The following is an 18,768-nucleotide window of genomic DNA, read 5'->3' as shown; positions in this document are numbered from 1 at the left end:
GGGAGATAGAGAGGCGAGCTTGGCAATTTGGCCGCGCGCACCCAATTGGGACAAACCGATTATTTTATTAGGCACTTCTTTGGCTGCTGAAGAGATAAAACGTTTTTCCTTTTGCTCGTTTCACCTTGCTTGCTGCTGAGTTTGATGGGGTTTTGATAGGCCAAATTGGAAGTTGCGCAGGAATTAAGGTCTTTCACTTATCGCGAGATCTCCAGAGAAACTGCTTGAGAAAATGATTGCTGGCCGATTTTTCGCCTCGTTTACCAGAACATTACTGTCACTATTCCTATCTCGAAAAGTATCGGCTCAACGGCTGAGAAAAAACTTTTGATTTTTTACCACTTTCCGCTCCTTTAATTCGATTGCCAAATGATCAATATTTTATTTTTCCAATGTGGACGAGTTCTACCTTACTTTCAATATAAATATGATTCGCTCAGTTAAAAATATGAAAAAATGTTTTTTATTTCAAATTACTTAAAACTTTTAAAATAATTTGAGAACATATGGCACCTTATAGATTCTTTGGTTATCTTTAAGAGCCAAAATTTTCTTAGTGAATGGAATGATTTGAAAAAATATCATTTCCACCAACGCAGGTAATATAAAATTTCTACGCGTAGTTAGTGACTGAATGGACGCTCACACTGCTTCCTTTCCTCCAACTCAATTCCCACGCAAAAGTTCTGCGAGAGTGCGTGGCCATCGCATCATTAATCCTAATGCAGTCTTCATTAAAATCCAAATCGCAACTCAGCTGGCAATGTTTACAGCACCACTGCCATCATGTTTCCTTTTTCAATTGAACGTTCAAGGCAGTTGCGTTAGTACATGTAATATTACAGAAAAATATGGATCACCAGGTTGATTGCGTTTCCGGCCGAGAGTGGTGTGTGCGAAGGGAATAATGGGAAAACACACACGCCGAGAGACGAGCTGCCTCTCTCATGTGAAAATCGATTCGCGCCGTACTTTCGGAGAGGAGTGCGTGATGACGTCGAGTTGACGCCAATAATTGCGATCCGTTTTGCACGCCGCGCTGAGTCAGTCAGCCAACCCGTCGGAGCAGTGTATGTCAACTTGTATGAGTGAAAGATGCCTTGCATCGGTGTGCTCCAGTTTCTTTCATGACGAGAGGCACTTATTCACATTATTTGCTCCATGCAAGCAGCACCGTGAATTATTTCGTTTGTCTTGCCGGCTGGTGGAATATATATGTGTATTATTTGCAAGGACGAAGAAAGGGAGAACGCGGAAATCTGAGGAGAGAGAATTCCCCTTTAATTAGGACGTGATGCCATTTCTGCGTGCCTTCGAGTACTTATTTCAAACAAATGTTCATTATAATTCCAGTCCAGACGTTAAAATGGTGTAGGAATGGGAGCTATTCAATTAATCGCTCTGATTAAACTGGGTCATATCGACAACTATTATTTTTGAAATCTATGGAGCCGCTTCATCTTTAACGGTATCAAAATGTTTCTACCGACTAAAATAATATAAAAATCATTATATAGGTGCGTGCAGAAAATGAATTGCATTATTAAAACTCACGAACAGTCAGTTGTCACAATAAATAAGAAGTAACCCCCGCTGACGTGCTGGTGAATGCACGATTAAAATCCAACAACCGCCTGTGCAAGCATATGGTGTAAACCACGAGCTGTTTCATTCAGCATTCAAAAAGTAACGAGTGCACAGAGCGTAATGCAGCATATTGCCGTATACAGTGAGTTGTATTTACATTAACGTGTGCCAGGCCTACTTTTGCTCCGCTGCAGTATTACAATGAGGAGCAGAGAAGTCGCTTGAATATAGCTTTGCATTTTCATCTCCAAGTGTACATTCCATTTCTAGCACAGAAATTCATCTAGAAATAAGGCAGGCAGCAAGGTCTTCAGCTTGCAGTATGGAGGGGAATATAATGCCCATAAAAATCAAGCTCGTAACAGATATCATACGTAACATAAAAATCGACTTGGTTTTCGAGGAATAAATGGAGTCGGAGCAGTAATATTTTTATGTTTGTTTAATGCCTTCCAATTTGGCGGACGCGTGCTGACGAAATAAACACAGATGCAGTCTGAAGGTCAGAAATTTGGACAGAAATGTGTGAGAAATTCACACCGCCGGGCAAACAATACCCCCAGAATTTAGTGTTTTGACTGCAACACACGCACGCAACATTCTAATTAATTATTAAGCAACTAAAACCGCAAAAAATGGAAAAAATGCATTTCTATCAACTGTTGACTAATACTAATTAATTAGTTGACAATCAACCCCCAAGACATCATTTAGTATTGGGTAAACATGCGGTCCTGGGCCCGAAAATTGTGCTCAAACATGAGAGCAGAGTGAAACCAACTTATTAATTTGCGCACGACACGCAGCCCACCAGCACAGGTTCCATAAAACAAATTGCCAGTGGAGAGCATCTCTTGCTCCGCCGTGTCTATGTGTGTGCGAAAATCCGGGTTTAAAGGAGCACCTCGAGCCAATCCGCATTATAATAAACACACAGTGCGCGAAAAGAGCGGAATCCTTGACCATTTGACACCGCGCAGCAGCGCACGGGATGAAAGGCGATGCTAAAAATTCCACACCGAGACGACCGTATCACGGCAATTATATTCGCGGGCGCAACGATTTTGTAATTAAATGCGATGATCGCCGATTCTCGCCCCTGGTGATAAATTACTCTATTATGTAGCTCCTTTGTGAAATCATCGACTCATTAAATATGAGAACGCCGCCAAGATGGACCTTGAAGATCATCCCGCGGCGGCACCAAGGTTGCATACCTTACGCCCGCAACGTCGTTCTCTTTGTTCGCCTCGTTCGGCACAAATTAATTCGCACGCACCTCAAATCTGGCATTGTATTAATTACGGCTCGGCTCGGCAGGAGGATGTGCAGCGTAATGAAAAGCGTGCTGAGCGGTCAGGAGTGATGGCAGTTAATAGAGCGTAATGAGCTGCGTTTCCTCATCCTACTTGCGAAGACGATCTAAAACGCACGCGAATTTTACTGCGGCCGTCATGCAATATTGTTACTCTCACCATATTGACGGCTGATCTCGATCAATTGTATGATTGAGCAGTGAGAGGAAAGTGGCGTGAAAACACTTAAATTTCCATAGAATATGGATCAATTACTCCTGCGTTCACTTATTAAAAATAAACTTTTACATAAACTGACGTTGCTTGGAAAAAAATACTTTCCCCTTCAGATTTTTTTTAGTATTCTGCCTATCAATCATCAATCACGAGGAAAGATAATGAGTCACAAATTTGACGTGAAACTGATGACCAAAAGAATAATAAAGCTTTGCAAACTTTCACTGGAGGACCGTCTCTCTGATAATTGCAACATTTAAAATTTTTGTTATGCGGTGATAAATTGCGGACTGTAGGAGCGCAACGCCTCGTAGATGTTGCTGGAATCACGCACGAATCAATAAAAAGCTTCTCTCTCGCTGGCCATTCGTCGGCTCGCGCGCGTCCATAAAAACAAACTTTTGATTTCACTCTGCACCATCGCTCATGGCTAAAACAAAAGCGGCGTTTAGACAATTACACACGAAAAATTTCACTGTCAAATCAACCTGCAGCTGCGCGTGTGTATCATTTTCTTGTTCATATTTATTCAACAGACAGCGAGCGAAATTTCACTTTCCAAGCCGGAGAGGTTAAGAAGAGTACAAGTATTCCGTCATCTCGAGTCAGGTTGTAATTGGAGTCACCGGGGTCAGCCTCTTCTTCATACTCACAAATATTTGCATATCACGCGGTAAAAGCTGAAACATGAATCACTCGCCAGCTCACTTTCTCACAGGAGATGCGCGCACATTCGTATTGTTAGACAGGAAGCTCCGAGTTATAAGTCCGATCGGATCGAAATTTCACTCGGCGCCGTTTTGGTTTCACATAATTAGAGCACGCACCGACGAGTGTGTGTCGTATTTATCTGGAGCATCGATTCGCGGAGCGGCCAATTATTCTCTCGTCCGACTCGGAAACAAGAGCAGAGCCGGTTGCTGCACTGCACAACTTTACAACAGCGAAATGAAATACTTTGTTCGCGGTGCGTCTCGTGTTGTTGTGTATGTGCATCTGGATGTTGATGATGATGGAAAGGGAAATGAGCGGGTTGAGCTGTCGTGTTCGCTGCTGCTTTATGTGTCATCGCGCGTAAATCGCGAGTACACCTGACATGCTTCATTGCTTTTATGACACTATATGCGCGCTGCACCTTCTCTCGTAAACGCCGAGCGTCGCTGCTGGCAACTTTATACAGCCTTATCTGAGCCCGCAATGCACGCATAACTCGCGCCTTACGGGACCAGTGATTATGCAGTTCCTGTCTTTTTTCCGCTGTTTACTCCTCACCTTTTTAATTTGCCAGGAATTTATTAATGAAGCGACTCAAGGTTGACGCCTTGTTTATTATTGGCATTGATCGTGAGGTGTTGTCAAATTTCCGATAATTAGTTGGTTCGTGCATCATGATTTGATTGGAAACAAACAACGGAAGTAACGATCAACAAAATCGACGGCACAAACACAAAACAGTAAGATCAAAAATTCTTCTCTTTTTACTTGTGAAAAAGAGTTAGTGGAAAGAGGCATTTCCCTTTTTAGATTAATCTAGTCAGTGTTTTATTTTATCATGTTTGTCGCTTGCCAGCAGAACAAGAGCAGTCCGGTAATAAAGAGAACACTATGGTGCGAGGTGTGCTAATTTGAATGCACCATTGTCCGATTGCGATGGGAAGATAAGCGGTTGAGAAAGAGAAAAAGAAAAACAGCGTGAATGGTGCACAAAAGGAACACCTCGATCGTGTTTTACCAGCAGCGCGGCATCCACTTCATTGTGCGTGTAGAGCGTGTTTTATTGTTTCTAAATTAAAACACAATGCCGAAACACGTGCATTGTGTGGACAGAGCATCAGCATCCATTGTTCCAGCGAAATAAATTCAGCGTAAAAGCCCTCGGGTTGGGAATTTTAGGCTATTTCTGCCAAACAGTTTTCTATTATTAGACGCTTTTAAAAAGCACTCCTTCTCAAAACTTTTAGAATTAGGAAGCTCTTTAACTTACTAAGTAACTTCAACTATCAGTAAATTCGAATGATTAGAAAACGAAAAATTCTAATTGCATAGGGGATTAGCAGTTGGAATTTTTAAGGAGAAAATAACATTAAGACTCCACTCTGCGCAGAGTAGTTGACAAGGCTGGATTGCTAGGAGTGAAAATTTTAGAAGAAATAATCAAATCCTACGTTTTCACACATTTACAGTGGCTATTTAAGTTCTGCAGGGCACATCAACGTCGTACTTTACCTTTCAAACAAATTTTTACCGCAGCAATAACTCTAAATTTGTTTGTATTAATTCCAGAGGGTTGATAGAATTTTTAATTACGGTACTTATTCGGAGAATTCTGGTTTTGCAGTAAAATGTTTGCATATTTTAAGTAAATGGGACAGGCCTGAGAGAATGATGAAAAGATAAGTGTAAAAAGTATACAACCCCGCAAAGTACTCTGTTCATTCTCTGCAGCCATTGCGAAATGTCCAACACAAACAGGTGCTCTCTTCGCACCTCTTTTTACCGTTTTTATAATTTGGCGGACGCCGGGTATGCAAATATTAACGGATCCATCATTAAAAACATTCGTTCCCGCGTGGTGACGACGGCACATTTTCTGTGCGATATCCTGCGCTGTGTAGGAATAACAGTACAGCGCCTTTCGTTCAGAGTGCACGCTTTGTGGTGTTTGGGCCAGCACCGGCACACTCACACATGTGCTCAAAGGATTTGCCTCAATCCGCTCGCTGATTATCATAACAATAATGACGACGAGACACACGAATGCAACAACTACATAGTGCTTGCTGACTGAGCAAACATTCTGCGACAAAGGCACCTCTTTTGAAGTCTGCGGTAGACCTTTTGCCTCTCGTGCAGCAGCTTTGTCGCAAAGCCGGCAGCTTCTATTTCGGCAGTGAAATGCAAAAATTGTCAAGCGGCCTCGCTTGCTGTTACGATTTCCGCTTGGACTCATGTTTTGCTTGCTTTTGTTCCAGATTAGGCAACATATGAAGCGTTCTTCGCCCTGCTTGTGATCCTTTGAAGTTTCAGCGAGGTGAGTACCAAAGACCGAAGTGATTATACATTCACCCATCAATGGTGTGGCTTGACCTGATGGCCTCCTGAATATTTAGTTCAAAAGGGAGGCCATGAATTTGTTTTCCGATCCTTTCGAAAGATATAAAAAAAGCACACGATTTTTCAACAAAATCATTAGTTGTTGCATGGTGTTCAGCTAGTTTCGACTACTGGTTGAAGATATATCCAAAAATAAAAGTTCACTTTACACCGAGGTAGTTGCTTTTAATTTCAAAGTGAAAATTAATTAAAATGGGTGTTGGACGAGAAGTTTTCCACAAAAGCTAAACATTTTGAAGTGGAACAGTGACGCAGTCTCTTTCTATTTCAAGTAATAAAATCTGCACGGCTCGATTAAAATTGCCTTAACAATCAACTGCAAGAAATAAATATTACTCGCCAAAAGAATTGCACGCATCCTTGATTTACAGCTGCTCTAGCCTCGACCTTTGATAGCCATGGAATTCGCGCAGATATTAATCACCACAGCTGCCAATTAAAGCTAGTTTTTCAGGCCATTTAATTAGCGGTCCTGAGATTTTCTCATCGGCGGCAGATGTGCTGCTTGCTGTTGCCTTTTCTAGCCGCCGTTATTGTGTTGGAGAATTCTCTTTCTTCTGCTCGCCGAGCCCGATCGATTATAACATTTCATTTGCTCCGATGGCTTCTGCGCCAATTAAAGCATCGGAGCTTCAGATAACTGCAGCAGGGATGTGCAAAACAGTCAGTCTTTTTAATTCAAATAAAAGTGTATTTCCTTTGCATTAGACAGCTGCATATTTTATCAAATACCACCGGGTTTCCTGAAACGATCTTACTGAGAAATAACACCAAATCACAATTAATACTACCCGTTTTGAATAGTGTTACGCAGCCACACAGCACTTATCACATTTATGTAAATTAAATGCAGGAAATCAAGCAGACGGATAATTTAACAGCATAATAATTTTACGAACAAAAGTCTTTCACAACCCTGACCGTCGCACTCGGCGAATGTCTATTTGGGCGGGTGCTGAGTAAAATTATTTTGGCGCGAGTGTCAATTTGCGCGCACTGGGATGAGATTCGGTCCGTATAAATAAGAAGAGCAGCCGCAGAGGAAGAAGCAGCGCAGCTCTTAGCGGACGCACACACAAAGGCGCAGCCAGCACAAAAGAGACGCTGAAAGTGTTGCCAAATATAATTAGCTCGTTATTGCACAAAAGGAGCGAAATGCGATTTGCATTCAGCGCGCAGAGAGTTACGCGGTCACGCTCAAAAAGCTGCTTTTCTCAGGAGCATGCAGACACCGCAAAAGGAAAGGAAGATTGTCTCGTAAATTTTGGCCGTTTGCAGCCGCATTGAAATATTGCTCCATAAAGGTCGTATTTCATGCTCTTATCGATGAGTTGGAGAGGTGATCAATTGAGGAATATTTTGCATTATATAGAAATATAGCTTTTTTAGGAATCTCATTTTAAGAACATTTTTCTACGTGAACATTATATTTTTATGAGAAAATTTGTTCTGGTAGTTTGTTATGTGAGACTATACAAGAAAGCATAAACATGAGTTACATAATAACTGTGTAAGCAAGTCGGTATTTAATATACGAGAAAAATTATTGATAAATTAGACGCTAAAAAATCTCCGATTTTGTTTTTTTACATCCAAAAAGGGGTAGCCTAATTAAGATTAAATCACGATCACTAGATTCAAGAATTTTTAACAGAGAAATCAAGCGAGCTCAACACACCAGTCGGCGGCAGCAAAAAGTCGCCCGACAGTCAAGGTTCCCAAACCTTCCACTGGATTTTCGTTGTGCTTTTTTGTTCAATATTTGGGGCCATTATATATTTGAAGCTTTTTATTTGCGAGGCGCATGCTGGGCAATAATTGCCTCAAAAAGTTTACACGTGCGGGCAGCTTGTGGTTTCGATCTCTTTCTGGTTTTTGCGATTACAATGAAACATGCCGCCATGCATGCGAACACACTCACTAATTTCATATTCTTTCTGCACTATTATGAAATAGTACAAATATCCTCGCTCGAGTGCCCAGCGGCGAAATCCATCCGGCGGCTGCTGTGTAATATTGTCGCTTTGCGCTTGAATTCCCTCGCACAATTATTTTTTTAATGCAAAAGCCGCCGACGCGAGAAAATATGAATGCATATATTGCTTTTTGCGGCGGGAAAATGGCCAGCGACAAAGGGTCTGTTTTGCGCCGAATCTGGAGCACCCATCGCTGTGTCCGACTCCCTTTCTAACGCGGGAGAACGGCGCTTACTCATTTCCATGAACGCGGCGGAAACTTCCCCTTTCCAGTCGTAAAGTGGCTCGATCGAAGCAGCCATATAACAATAATCTGCTGCTTTTCCTATTAAACGGCGCTCACGAGCAGATAAAATTTCACTGGTGGAGCAACCGAGCAGTCATTGCGGTAGGATACTTAATAATTATGTACTCTGCTGTTTGGCCGCCGGTGTATAGAGCAGGCGCAGCGAGTTGAGCCGCGGCATGTGATAATAAGAGACATTACACTGGCAAGTGTGGGAACCACATGGCTGTGCGAGTAACCAGGTCAAGCCGTCCAGCAGCAGCTAGACGCATTTCTCTTTGCAACAATAAGCAAGCAAGCATCTCTCGCGTCGACACATTCGAGTTTCGTCACTGTCTACTGCTGACAAACTGTTTCAGGGGAGATGCGCATTATGTGAATGCAATTTTCAGCGCACAATTGAATCGAGGATGCTGCGGCTCGTTGGAATGCCTTCTTTGGGCGAGGAACAAGCTCAAGCAGCTGACACGCATTTTTAGATTAATGTAATGATTTGGAGAAGTTTTAAGGGATTTAATCAGTAACAATTGCTACTCAATATGATATTGTCCCGAAGAAATGATGAGTGCATTTTAAACATGGGGTGAAATGATCATATTTATTAAAAACTAAAAGCGAAGATACCAAAAATTTAATAGCATTAAAATAATCTGATCGAATTATATAGAAAGTTATAAGTATTAAATCATCGACGTTGAGTTATCAATAATAATAATTTTTTATTTAATGAAATATTTCCATTTTTTATTGCAAAACTTACACGTTTTTAACTTTCATTTACCAAAAGAGCAATAAATAGATTTTGCACATTCATGTAGAGAACAAAGGTTGGATTTGGGGCTTGGCTCTTTAGGAGAAATTTAAAGGAGTCAGCAAACTTTATTAGCAAACAAATCCGACTTGTGACCTCAAATCGACTGTGAGCGTTTGCCAGCTGCATGGATATGACTCATAATCAGTCCGAAAGTTGTCTTGGCCATAAGAAATGCCTGCACGACCAAAATTAATGCTCCTCCATTAATTTAACGCAGTTGCTAATGAAGCCCTGTGACCTCTCTGCTCGCATCCAAGAGCGATGCATCGAGACGAGATGCGAGTCTGCTCACTTTTCCCCCAAATATGGCGAACGCACCTGTTCGCAACTTTCCATGGCATTGTTTTCGGGCTGCGGTGCCTTTCGAAAAGGAGTTTTTCTATTTGAGCATGCACTTTTTCTATTATTGGCTCAGATGCGTAAAGTCACGAGTGGCAGTGGGGTCAGCAAGAGAGATCAGCAGCGGAGGCGAATTCACGACTTGGCCTTTTCAGACTATTTGTTTGTGACACACTCACTCACCGTTTCTGCGTGCGTGGCGAGCAAGTGCATCTCCAGCCCGCCGGCCTTTTATTAAGCATTTCATCGTCAGTCCTGCTTTCTCCCCGTTCCGAAGCATGTGTACAAAAACAATTTTACTTTTTCGCCGCGCGCAAAACGGACAGTCATCCTTTTCTCTGAAGCTGCTTGTAAAACAACATGTCCCAATTTGTCCTTTTCTGCTTTTCTTCTCTACCTGAACAATAGATTGAATATTTGCTGGGAAAGTCAATACACTTTGAGCAAACAAAAAAGTCAAAACAGCTTCTAGGAAATTGAACTCCAACAGCAAAGCGTAAACCGATGCAACAAATATTTGATAAGAGTTTATGAAGCATAGTCAAATCTGCAAGGTGGTTGGGAAATACTCCTTTGCTTTTAATATTTAATTCAAGGCTGAAACTGCAAAGGGACAAAAAACTTTTCTGCAAAGCGCGGTTTAACCATAAAAAAGTTACAAAGAATAAGTTAAAGACCCGAAAGACCAAACAAGTGGGATGTAATGCTTCAAAGAGGACGGTAAAAATTGCACGCGAATTCACCCACAGGAAAGAGAAAGGTGTGGGTGGCATGCCGTCTGGAATATAAATTCAAATTTAAATTAGAAACGCACTTAAGAGGAAGTGTAAACACAGCAGCACTCAGCTTCTATACACACACACAACTTTTTCTGCCGTGGCGGCTTTTTACGACGCTGATGAATAATTAATGAAGTAATACGTGTAAGCTGCTAATCCCCTGGATGAAAGGAATAACACGAGATCGCTGGAAATCGAAAGTTTAATGACTGCAATAAAAGATAAGAAATAAAAACAAATGCGCAGAGGTGTTAGGCATTCGTCGTCTCGGCCGGGCAATGAGGAAGCGGTGGCGGCGAATTGTACTGTTCGACAACGGTTTAAAATCACGATCGATAGCATTCGACGTTTCGCAGGGCAAAAAAATCGCACCGATAAATCACCATCAAAGCGAAACTGTCGCAGCCGCCGCGCCTATTGTGCTGCTTCCCAGCGCCTTTTGTGCGAAAACGACAATAAGATAGAAGCTCTGCGGCGCAGCCGGCGGTCCGATTGTGCAATTCTGCTGATTGGCGAGCCGGCTAATTGTTCCTCGGCAAACAAGAGGGCCGAATTCTTGGGCAACTGTATTGCCCCACGCTGCCTGCCGACACTTGGCGCGCTGGATGCTAATGACTCCTTAAAGCGTCCTCAAGCGCACGAGACGCGTCAAGTGCGTATCGTTTTGCCAGCGTTGGCTAATGAATTCAAGGCCCAGTCGCAAAGGCAAAATTTTTAGAGCAAGAAGTGGAAGTTGCGTCATACAGCAGCAAAGACAGCTCAAATTGTCTCCTGACAGTCTTCAGTTCTCTCCTAAGAATATACAGGAACATATTAAATTCATTCTTGCTAAAATTTTTGGGGGCAATTATCTGAAAAATTCCTCTGTTGCAAGAGAAAAATATTGAGCTTTGAGCTTATTGAAGATTTGTGTTTCTCATTTTCCATTTTTGAAGGGAATTTTATGAAAATCTTCCTTTTAATATACCTCCATGTGTAATCAAAAATTGTAGGCCAGTATAATTTCACGAACCACCAAAGCGAGCATAAATTTATAATGCAATTGGACCAGAAAGGCTCCTAATGAGTTTCCTGGATGTTGTGTGCTTCCGAGTTGCACAATAATTATTGCCTGCGATTTATGTTTTTACAGTATTGTTTTTTACTGCCAAAAATAGCAGCCTTGATGGTTTGAAGCGATTTGAACGTAACGTGTAAGCGTCATAATTACTGTTTAAAGATGTGCGGTTGCTCCTTAATTGCAGTGAACAGTACAATATCTGAACCACAGCAATTATCCCTGAAATTCAGTTCGTGTGGGAGACCAATATTAAAATATCGCGCTTTACAATGTGCTGCACACAATAATTATGATATTTAAGACTTGTTACTTAAAATTGAAATATAAATCATGATGTCTATAAAATCAAAAAATTGCCCTTGTAAGAAGCAATTCCTAAAAATCATTATTTTTTTACTTCTTCATCGTTTAGCCGGATTTGAAGGTTCTTAAAATATCCCGAATGACCTTCTAAGCGTTGTCCTGTATCCATCAGATAATGCCGTAGACACGTTTCTCAGATTTCTGCAAGACTTTATCTCAGGGGTCGCAAGCGCCGGCTCAGTGGGGCGCCTGATGATAAGCGCACCGAGCAGACGCGACAGCAGGCAGCAAAAAGTGTCGTCGGCGTCGTCGTCGTCGTCATCGTGGCGGTGGACGAAACAAAACAAAGCACTCAACGCTAATCATATTAGAAGAGCAGTGAGAGTGTCGGCGGCGTCGGCGTGACACGCCGTACGCACTCCAAAGCCGTGTGGAAATAAAGGAGACAAGGCCCGGCCGTCTCCTGCAAACTCTCAGCGAAATCGCGAGCGCTCTCGTCATAATAATATCAGAGCTCTTCCTGATGCACGTTCAACGTGATCCATTATTATTGTTATTTGGAAAACAAAAAGCGCAGCTTCTTCTCATTCACTGACCAGCAGCGTGGAGGCCTCTCGAAAGGAGAGAAACGCACCCAGGGAAAAGTTTTAATTGTGCTTAATCGTGCTTCGAATCGCTTCCTATCGTTCCGCCGTCGTGAAATTTGATTGTTTCGTGTCAAGTCCGCATTGATTAACTTTTGTTTGGCAGTGTTGAAGCAGGCGTAAAAGGAGCTTTGTTTAATCCTCTCTGTAATCTTCAAAATTAGGAAGCGAATGGCTTTTAATTGTTAGGGTAAATTCTTGGGAATTTCATGAGACGGACTTAAACTTTGATGATAGTTTGAAACATTTCAGTGGAATATTAGGGCTCGTTATAGAGCTAGCAATAATCAAACGAGAGTATCTGAACACCAATAAACTACTTCCTTTATTAAAGCATTCTAACCAGGCCAAAATCGTAAACGTGGTATATGGTAGCGAATTAAGCAGACGTCCAATTTTAACTGCAGTTTGCATATCAAGAGAATAATGTATTTGAAGCTAGAACTCTACACTTTAAATAGAGCGTGGTTTGACGCGTTTTATTATGCCATGTATGTGTGCACACTTGCTACCTACTTTAAATTATGTGTTTCCAGTGCACATGGATAATAAAGTTTTATGTCGGTGAGGATAATCACGCATGCACTTATGATAATGATCCACATTAGCCGTTTCCATGACACATTGTTTTAACACACATCAAGTTTGAAATTTGCTGCAAAACAAAATCCTAATTAATTTCGCGCCTAGTTCTAAACGCTCTCGCAGCACCCAATCAAAATGATTGATCTCGAGCCAGCAACAATGCGAACCATTAATTAAGGCGGTAATTAACAACAAGCAGAATCAGTTGTGGAACGTGGCCTGTTTGCTCGTTGGTGCTCGCAGCCTAACTAACCGGCTCAGGCGTTGAAATAAAAATTCATCTCTCGGGCTCGTCAAATTACGGCATAGTAGCTGTAGCTAGCTGCTCGTCGCGTAAATAAAGAACTGCACACAAGACTTTATAACGCACATGCCATATACTCGTATCTAGTGCAACTGGCTGGCGAACACAATGGCTTCTGAAAAAATTCACGCCTCGTGGCTCTGAACGAGTGCAAAGAACCACCAGGCGCAGCACTTTGACAATGGCAATTAAACAAAGCATTTTAGACACAAAAATTTGTTTTAGGAAGTTAACGGGATCCGTTCTGCCTCTTTCTCCCGCGCGCTGCTGCACTGCTTATTAAACGTTTGCTCGATTCTTATCAAATTGGCTCGGTTATGCTGCTGTTTTGTCTCATCTATAAGAAAAGAAACGCACAAAGCAATGGAATTCGCGGAGAAAGAGGCGCTCTTTATCGCCCGCAGATGGTGAAAATGCGCGGTGCCGCAGTGCTCGAAATACTTGGCATTGAAGTTCAATCGTTGGCCTACACTGTTTGTTTTACATTACAAATGGGTGATAGTGGGTTATCTGACCAGATATAACCACAATTCGTTTGATGGAAACGTGGCTCATTTTATCGCAGAATAATTCATTGCTTTATTTCACGAACATCAAAAGAAATTTTGAAAAGAGCTTTCGTACTGTTCATTTTAATCGCTAACAATCCACAGGGAAATAGAAATAATGATTCGCAGAAATAAAATTTACAAATAATATCCTCTCATTTAGAAAACGAGTATAATCGGCTTTATATTTTTGTGATTCGCATTTTCCATAGAAAAACTAATTGTAACAGTATGCTGGCTAAATAGCGAATGATTGTGCTTATTTTGGTGGTATTGAATTTTCCCTGTTTAAATGCTCCAGCATTCGATGAAAATTTTAGGCAAACTGGGAGGTACACGTGCATGGATTTTGCATAAATCCTATCCGCAATCAACGGTAGAAATTCTGCTCATAACAAATTTACCATCGGCGTCATTAAGAAAGTTTGGCATTCGTACCGCATAGAAATAATCATTATTGCTGTATACTGTCAGATATCTGGTGAATAATGGTGGGATGAGTTTGCTGGATGCCGCGCCCTATAGATTTGAAAAGTTTGCAAGCGTACGCCGCAACAGTTTGCCAAACTAAACAAAAAATTAGGCGGCGCTGCATGCTTTTTGGCGCAAACAAAGCTCTCTGGTGCTTCATAAATTTCATTTTCGCGGCCACCACGATGATATTTATACATTCGCCCCAACATGTGGGCTTGTAACAAATATATTCACGCATGAAATGAAGCCGCGCAGACAGCAGCACGGTTTTATATACATATACACATCACGCTACTTTCCATTCGACGCTGGGAAACAAACAAAGCAGGCAGAGCTGCGGAGGAAAACTCCCCCGGCTGACTGAGAAGAGGCAATCTAAACGAAATCCACGGGAGGCATACGCAAGTCACGAGAATGGAAAATTGAATTTATCTCAATTCTTGCGGTCTGGCAATCAAACGCCTTCTACATATATATATTATGTCTGTTTGTTCATCTGCGCGATTGCAGCTAGTGCGACGGACGAGCGTGTAAAATTCACTTTCCTGCTGCTCCTAGCTGACAGCTACATTATGCCGCACCGACCCATACTTTTCCTCCATGCTGCACCTGCCCAGCGTGTTTAATAATCACACTTGTCTTGGTGCTCATTTTATTTCCCGAATCGGTGCAGGCAGGGTTTCCTGAGCTGCTATAGATGCGAGGCGCCGTTACCTTTCCACTTGGGCGCCTGAGCCGCCGTCCCGTCCGACAATGCACCGGTCCCCCTCCCACTCCTCCTCTTCCTCCTAATATAATTTTCGCCCAGCCAGTGTTTTCTGGCACCGAATTCGGTTGCGTCACGCGCAGGTCATTCCCATCCGCGGCAGCGTGCAGCAGAAAGCCGAGTCTTTCTCGTGTTCTAGAGCTGTGTGAAAGAAAAAAAAGCGCCGTAGCGGAGCTTTCTGCCGTGTCGTAGGTTATTCGCGCGACGCCGGCCGCTAGATCGTGAAGATTTTACACCGCGATGCCTGCTAATTTACCGAATCTCGATCGCGAAACGAGAGTGCTGCTCTTTGCGCTGCCCGTGAACCTGAAATTGTCGAGCAATTGAAAGTACTGCAGCATGTATACAGTCGCACGGGAAAGTGGAAAGAAAGTTTGCACGTTGTTTGCACTCGCAATCAGGCGGCTAAGCTGATTTAATTTTCGCCCTCTGACAAACGTGGAATTCTAAATTAGAAAAAGAGATATTGCTGTCTTGGAGGCAAAGTTGTTCTTATACACTTGCAGAAGCCGAATCTCTGACATGAATCCAAAGCCATAAAGCAGAAAGAGAGAGAAGAAAAAAGATTGCTCGAGATATACATTGGATATCGTGAATACATTTTTGCAAGAAACAGGGTAGATCAGCCAATATTACCGGATTATGGATTTGAGCTTTTATATTACGAAAGTCAGCTCTCATCACAATTTAATGCTCTATTTAAAAATGGAAAGGTGCGTGAAGTAAATCAGTTTACTAGTTAGTGCAATCAAAATATTTTTTTGTTGTTGATTAAAATTTAAGATTTAATTGTTTTTACACTCCTGCATATCTCATCATCAGCCAAATTTAAATTTAAAATTAAATATCTTAACAACTTAGATAACGTTGATCTAAATAAAGTTTACGCAAATCATTTTACAGATTTATATTTTGAGGTTTGGTTCAAAATAGAAAACCAAGTCACGAGGTATGCCACCTTAAAATGTTTAACTTGAAATATTTAAATTGTTATCTGCACGAATTAAAATAAATTTATATGTAGTTCTCCTCATGATTAGGGCTGCTACAGTGGTCGAAAGCTGGCCTAGAATCTGTCAATTATTCTCCTACAACTAAGATTGATTCAACTTCACAACAAATATGGAGCTTTTTTTAAGTTTTTTGTGGAAATGAATGTTTTACAAACGATCTGTCTGACTCTAGCACCTTTCTTGAGTGCATAGTTTTTCACCTCCACTATTCCGACAGAAAATGACCCTTGGCTGACATTTGACGTCTCCAAGCCCACTCGATCACATCAAGATTGAATGCAAAGCGTCCCGGAAAACCATGTTTGTGATTAGCCAGGGCATTAAATCATCATGCAATCATGGGCACAGATGCCCAGCATCAAACAAAGCGTCACGAGCAATCAGTCGGCGTGTGTGAGCGAGCGAGGAGTGTCACATCCAGATCCGCAGGCCGGCCGGCGCAGCGTCGGATGATTAAAGCGATGCTGCTGCTGCTGCATCGCAATCATTGCCACAAAGCAAATCCTTTGAGCCGAGCCGTGCAATTGATGGCCGGCCTAATTGCAACATAATTTTCAGATCAAGCAGTAATTACTTAAACCGTCGCGCGTCGATTATTATTATCATCATTACTGCTTCTGCCCGAGCAAACACACTTCGGACGCGTCCTCGTTAATCACCACGACTGCTGCGTGTGCGCATCGAGAAGTACTATGGGTGCTGCTAATTGCACGACACTGCAGTTAGTTAGTTTGCGGTTTAATCCGTGCAATGATATATACCGGCAATAATTGTCAAACGAAGGGATTTGAGTGGATTCCTAATGGGGATTAATATTATAATGTGGGTTTTGATTCCTTTATCAGTGAGATTTATTTGTTATTTAATAGGTATATGGGAGCCAACTGAGAGACATTGCAAATAATATCTATACTAGCCTTGCAAAAAATATTTTAACAATACAAAGAAAAAAGGCAAAAAAGAGAGAATAATATAGTAAATAATGAAGAATACCACTTTGTTTCCTGCGAGATATAAACCTGCTTCGTAGAAACCGCGGAAAAGTTCCTTAAACATTTATCGATATTTCCTCATCAGCTAATATTTCCTCTTTTAGTTTGCTGATAAATTGGATTCGTAATACTTCAAAAGCATCTTGCGCAACATAATCCTCCGGCGTAGTACTAGGAAAGAAAATGCGATTGCAAATTTAATAAGCGCAGTTGGAATTGGCGTTTTACGTCAGATGTTTCGCTGTAAAAATCGAATTTATATCATCAGGTAGAAGTCAATTGCAGCGCCTCTCCACTTAAACTTTGCTAGATTAAATTTCGCCTGCAAATAGGCTAATTGCTCTCTTACAACTTTTATCCAATAAGTATTGAACTACGCCTTTCTTCAGCACGAGCATTGCAAAATGACATAATTGCACGGCTGAAAAGAAGTGATGATGCGCTCTCGCTTTTAAGCCTTTCACAATCGCACACATGCGAAAGGTCAACGCAGCAATTTGGCCCGGCTCAGAAGGAAAGATCATTCCTGCTGAGATACGGCCAATTTTAATGAAAATACCTCATAGAATATTTAAATTAAATATGTTGCAACTCCACACCAAGTAAAGAGTTTGAATTATTGTACATTGATTTTTCATTTACTTCAAATTATTTATTTGGACATTTCTAAACTAAACTTGTTTTATATATTTGTTAATGTAAAAAATAGTTATTTGTTACAATTGAATCTCACACGTGTGGAGATATCTGGAAAATTATAAACCAAGTTTGTTTGAGACAGTATTCAAGCTATTATTTCACGAAGAAAGCTGACCCTTTTTAACAAATTTAATAAGATATCTGTGATCAATTAAATATTTTCCTTTACCAAACTATTCATTAACGCCAGTAAGTGGAGGGAACCGCCACAATTTTAACGATTTGAAAAACGATAAAATTGAAAAAAGCAAAAGGAGTGAGGAATTCCTAAGGACTAGGGGCCAACCGTTTAAACTTGGCGTTCATACCATTTAAATAATCGTTTTCCCACTCTCATTACAGCTATCATTGTAAATCACGTGCTGTTTAAAATCGGCGAAAACAAATTCGCATCACGACCGTGCGAGAATCGTTTATTATTTGCAAAGGTGCCGTGCCGACCGCAAATGGCGCAGATATCATACGGGCAGTGAACCTACTCACATAAAATGTGTGAAACATGCCACCTGAGGTTCGGAATCCCAGGAAACAAAACTCTAAACCTTAAATTAATGCGCGTCAGGACAGCCGGATTAAAAGAAAATGTTTGACAGCTTTTACTTGATCCGATTCAAACCTAAAACGCAGCGATTTTAGACAGTCGAAATTAGTTGGCCTCGCGTCCTCGTCAATCACCTGACAAGCCATCTTCCCGGCATTTGATGGGATTTCCTTGTCGGACAGGCCGATATCGAACACTGCCCTTGTTGCGAAAGAAGAAGACGTTCGGTTCGTTTGGTCGGCCAGGGTTCAGTAGCCGTGAATGATTTATGTGTTTGCGCATGCATCGAAAAATATGATTGCGTCTGTGTGCCCGTCCTTTGTTAAATTGCTGGATCAATGCTTTCCGACGGACGGGCAGTCGGGCAGGCTCTGTGTGCGCTTGCTGCTTGCTCCTTTCTCAATTTTAATGT

At 41.6% G+C, this 18,768-nt stretch overlaps 1 protein-coding gene across 4 annotated transcripts in view; it reads left to right on the top strand.

Moving 5' to 3' along the window:
• Positions 1–18,768, top strand: part of LOC135938820 (uncharacterized) — a 46,307-nt gene that overhangs the window by 9,832 nt on the left and 17,707 nt on the right. For 3 of the 4 annotated variants that reach the window (XM_065482761.1, XM_065482762.1, XM_065482759.1), the window contains exon 2: positions 6,092–6,150. The exons of the other annotated variant lie outside the window; for it this stretch is intronic. The gene's annotated coding sequence lies outside the window, so the exon portion shown is untranslated. The remainder of the gene's footprint in view (positions 1–6,091; positions 6,151–18,768) is intronic. 4 annotated transcript variants of the gene reach the window in all.

This window comes from Cloeon dipterum, chromosome 3 (genome assembly GCF_949628265.1).
Source record: "Cloeon dipterum chromosome 3, ieCloDipt1.1, whole genome shotgun sequence".
NCBI classification, from domain to species: Eukaryota; Metazoa; Arthropoda; class Insecta; order Ephemeroptera; family Baetidae; genus Cloeon; species Cloeon dipterum.
The sequence above is the reverse complement of the archived record's forward strand: the minus strand, read 5'-3'. Positions and strand labels throughout refer to the sequence as shown.